Source organism: Triticum urartu, chromosome 5, assembly GCF_003073215.2.
Source record: "Triticum urartu cultivar G1812 chromosome 5, Tu2.1, whole genome shotgun sequence".
Classification (NCBI taxonomy): Eukaryota; Viridiplantae; Streptophyta; class Magnoliopsida; order Poales; family Poaceae; genus Triticum; species Triticum urartu.
In genome coordinates, this window is record NC_053026.1 from 531,879,569 (window position 1) to 531,884,381 (window position 4,813).

Below are 4,813 nucleotides of genomic sequence, written 5' to 3' on the forward strand. Positions count from 1 at the left end.
ACAGTACATGGGAGCCGGAAAATAGCCTTGGAGTGTGAAGAAGGTTATGTTGCCTATGTTGAATCTGTCTGTGCAACAGAGGAGTTAAAATTTTACAAAGATCATGTTGACCCAGCAGACGTGACGTCATTAAAGAAACCAACAACAGAGCATGAGCCGGTGTTGAAGTTCAAATTAGCTGATGACGCCAAGATGGTTGACTTTGTGCCTGGTGACTCATCCAAGCAGTTCATCATCAGTGCTAACTTGGATCCAAAATAGGAAAGCACGCTCATCGAGTTCATCCGTGAGAACCAGGACATCTTCGCATGGAAACCTTCAGACATGCCGGGTGTCCCGAGGGAACTCGCTGAGCACACTCTCAATATTGATCCTAAGTTTAAACCTATCAGACAGTTTCTCCGGTAGTCCAATGAAGAAAGGCGAAAGGCCATTGGAGAAGAGGTGGCCCGGCTCTTGGCGGTCGGGTTCATTGTCGAAGTCTTTCACCCAGAGTGGTTAGCCAACCCGGTGCTTGTACTAAAAAAGAACGGCACCTGGCGTATGTGTGTGGATTACACCAATCTAAACAAGGCTTGTCCGGCTGATCCTTTTTCCCTCCCCTGTATTGATCAGATCATTGATGCTACGGCGGGTTGCGCACGTTTGAGTTTTTTGGATGCATATTCTGGTTATCATCAGATCAAGATGGCAGTCAAAGATCAGGAGAAGATGACTTTTATCACTCCTTTTGGAGCTTTCTGCTATGTGTCTATGCCTTTTGGGCTGAAGAGTGCCCAGGCGACTTACCAACGGTGTGTGCAGAATTGTCTTCACGATCAAATTGGATGCAATGTTCATGCTTATGTGGATGATATAGTGGTAAAATCCAGGAAGGAGGAAACCTTGGTCGTAGATCTGAAAGAGACTTTCGACAATCTCCGGGTCTACAAAATGATGCTTAACCCGGCCAAGTGTGTTTTTGGAGTCCCAGCCAGCAAACTCTTGGGTTTTTTGGTGTCTAACCAAGGTATTGAGGCTAACCCAGAGAAAATCAAGGCAATTACATCCCTGGCCAAACCAACATGCATCAATGACGTTCAACGACTGGCGGGTCATGTCGCTGCTTTGAGCCGGTTCATAAGCCGGTTAGGGGAGAAGGCAATGCCCCTGTATCAGATGATGAAGAAAACAGATGATTTTGTTTAGAGCGATGCTGCAAACTCTGCTTTTGAAGATTTGAAGACACAGCTTGCTAAGCCGCCGATCCTGGCTGCTCCAGTTGAGAAAGAGTCGCTGCTATTATGTGTGGCCGCCAACTCACGAACTGTAAGTGTGGCTATTGTGGTGGAGCGCAAGGAGGCTGGCAAGGAGCATCTGGTTCAATGGTCGGTTTACTACGTCAGTGAGGTGCTAATTGAATCCAAGCAACGATATCCACATTGGCAGAAGCTCGTATATGGGGTGTTCATGGCAAGCCGGAAGCTTAAGCATTATTTTCAGGGACATCCAATCACCGTGGTTATCTCTGCTCCTTTGGGAGACATCATTCAAAACAGAGAAGCCACTGGGCGAGTCGCCAAGTGGGCAATTGAGCTTGGGTCTCATGGGTTGAAGTATGTGCCACGTACTGCGATCAAATCTCAAGCATTGGTTGACTTCATTAATGACTGGACAGAGATGCAAATGCTAGAAGAGAAACTAGACAACACGTATCGGACTATTCATTTTGATGGGTCCAGACAGTTGGAAGGCTCGGGGGCTGGAGTTGTGTTAACCTCTCCGCGAGGTGACAATTTTTTTATGTGTTACGGTTGATGTTTCCTTGCACTAACAACGCAGCAGAGTATGAAGCCTTGCTCCATGATCTTCGAGTGGCAAAAGAGATGAGTTTGAGCCGGGTCAGATGTCTTGGCAACTCAGATTTAGTGGCTGAACAGGTATCAGGCAAGTGGGATTCCAAGGACCCTCTCATGGCAGCTTATCGCTAGGAGGTTGACACTATTGCAGGGCATTTTAAAGGTTATCAGGTGGAGCACATTGACCGTCGAAAGAACGAAGCGGCTGATGCTTTAAGCCGGTTGGGTTCTCAGCGTAAGCCGGTAACTCCTAACACCTTTTTGGATGTTTTGCATAACCCGTCTGTCAAGTTGCCCACAGAAGAAGATTTAGCTGTTCCTGACCTGGAGGAGCAGTTGGTGGCGGCTCTCCATGTCATCCCAGATTGGACAGTGCTGTTCTTGGCTTACATGACCCGGGGAGAGTTGCCAGCGGATGAGACCCTGGCTCGATAGATAACCCGGCGGTCTAAGTCAATGACGATTTCGGATGGAGAATTATACCATCGCAGTGTCTCCGGAGCGTTCCAGCGGTGTGTTTCCCCCGAAGAAGGTCAAGAAATACTTCATGAGATCCATGAAGGCGATTGTGGTCATCACGCCGGGTCAAAATCTCTGGTGGCCAAAGCTTTTCGTCACGGTTTTTACTGGTTGACGGCTCACGCTGATGCAGAGAATCTAGTCAGCAAATGTGATGGATGTCAAAAATTTGCACGACGAGCGCACGTGCCGGCTCAAGAACTCCGGATGATTCCAATCACTTGGCCATTTGCGGTCTGGGGGCTTGATATGGTGGGACCTTTCAAAAGGTCTAAGGATAAAAAGACACATCTCTTGGTGGCAGTTGATAAATTCACTAAGTGGGTTGAGGCGGAGCCTGTGAGTAAGTGTGACGCGGCCATGGCGGTTCAGTTCATGAAAAAGGTGATCTTCCGTTTTGGTTTTCCACACAGCATTATCACTGACAATGGCACTAATCTGTCCCAAGGGGCTATGGAGGAGTTTTGTCAACGTGAGCACATCCGGCTTGATGTTTCTTCTGTAGCTCATCCTCAATCCAATGGTCAAGCTGAGAGAGCCAATCAGGAAATTTTGAAAGGTCTCAAACCCCGGCTTATGGTTCCTTTACAGCGAACGCCGGGTTGTTGGGTAGAGGAATTACCGTCTGTGTTGTGGAGTATCAACACCACACCTAACAGGTCTACAGGTTACACACCTTTCTTCATGGTTTATGGAGCAGAAGCAGTGTTGCCTAGTGACATCCGTCATGACTCACCCCGTGTGGCGGCTTATGTTGAAGCTAATAATGAACAAGCCAGACAGGATGCACTTGACCTGTTAGATGAAGAAAGAGACTTAGCAGTGGCTCGGTCAGCAATTTATCAACAGGACCTGCGCCGTTATCACAGCCGCTGGGTGAAATAAAGGACTGTTCAAGAAGGCGACTTGGTGCTCCAGCTCATCCAGGATCTGTCAGATGCGCACAAGCTATCCCCACCTTGGGAAGGACCCTTTGTGGTCAGCAAGAACTTAAACAATGGGTCGTATTACCTCATTGACGTTCAAGAACACAAAGATTCACGTAAGTCGGAGGAGGAGGCCCGCCGGCCATGGAACATCACTCAACTTCGGCCATACTACACCTGAGCTACCGGCTCTCATCATGTACATACTTTAACATTGCATATACCATGATAAATAATAAAGTAAGACCATCGATCTCTTTTCTTTTCAAAGATTATGCATCTTTGTTATTTCTTATTCTCAAATGACTATTAAGGAGTTGATCATATTTGAATCAAGTCTAACCTTTTTTAGTCTGGCTTATGATTGTATTCAAATCTAGCTGCAATTATCATGGTCACTTGGGGGCTTCCTGTTCAAACATAGGTCGTATTCAAACCAAAGAGAACAAAACTATTGAGGGAGTCCTCGATTAGGGGGTCTCCGGACAGCCGGACTATATCCTTTGGCCGGACTGTTAGACTATGAAGATACAAGATCGAAGACTTCGTCTCGTGTCCGGAGGGGACTCTACTTGGCGTGGAAGGCAAGCTAGGCAATATGGATATGTATATCTCCTCCTTTGTAACCAACCTTGTGTAACCCTAACCTCTCCGATGTCTATATAAACCGAAGGGTTTTAGTCCGTAGGACGACATACAATCATACCATAGGCTAGCTTCTAGGGTTTAGCCTCTCTGATCTCGTGGTAGATCTACTCTTGTACTACACATATCATCAATATTATCAAGCAAGACGTAGGGTTTTACCTCCATCAAGAGGGCCCGAACCTGGGTAAAACATTGTGTCCCCTGCCTCCTGTTACCATCCGGCCTAGACGCACAGTTCAGGACCCCTACCCGAGATCTGCCGGTTTTGACACCGACATTGGTGCTTTCATTGAGAGTTCCTCTGTGTCGTCGCCATTAGGCTTGATGCCTCCTCCGATCATCGATGGTGATGCAGTCCAGGGTGAGACTTTTCTCCCCGGACAGATCTTCGTATTCGGCGACTTTGCACTATGGTCCAATTCGCTTGGCCATCTGGAGCAGATTGAAAGTTACACCCCTGGCCACAAGGTCAGGTTTGGAAGCTTAAACTACACGACCGATATCCACGGAGACTTGATCTTCGACGGATTCGAGCCCCTGCCTTGTGCGTCACGCGGTCACGATGAGTGCAGTCTAGTGCTACCATCGGATAGTGTTCAAGAGATCGCACAGGCAGCCGCTCCGACCCTCAATTCGGAGCCAGGTGCGCCTTCCGCGAACGGGTGGATGGACCCCGCCACGGAGGCCTTACCCTCAGTGGCGATCAAGCCAAACATCGACCTTACCTTGCACGAGAGTTGTGTTGTTAAACTGTCAGATCCTTCTCCGTCCACGGACTCCGAACCGCCTGCGCCCATTCCTATCGAATCCGATTGGGCGCCGATCATGGAGTTTACCTCCGCGGATATTTTTCAGCACTCGCTCTTTGGCGACATACTGAAC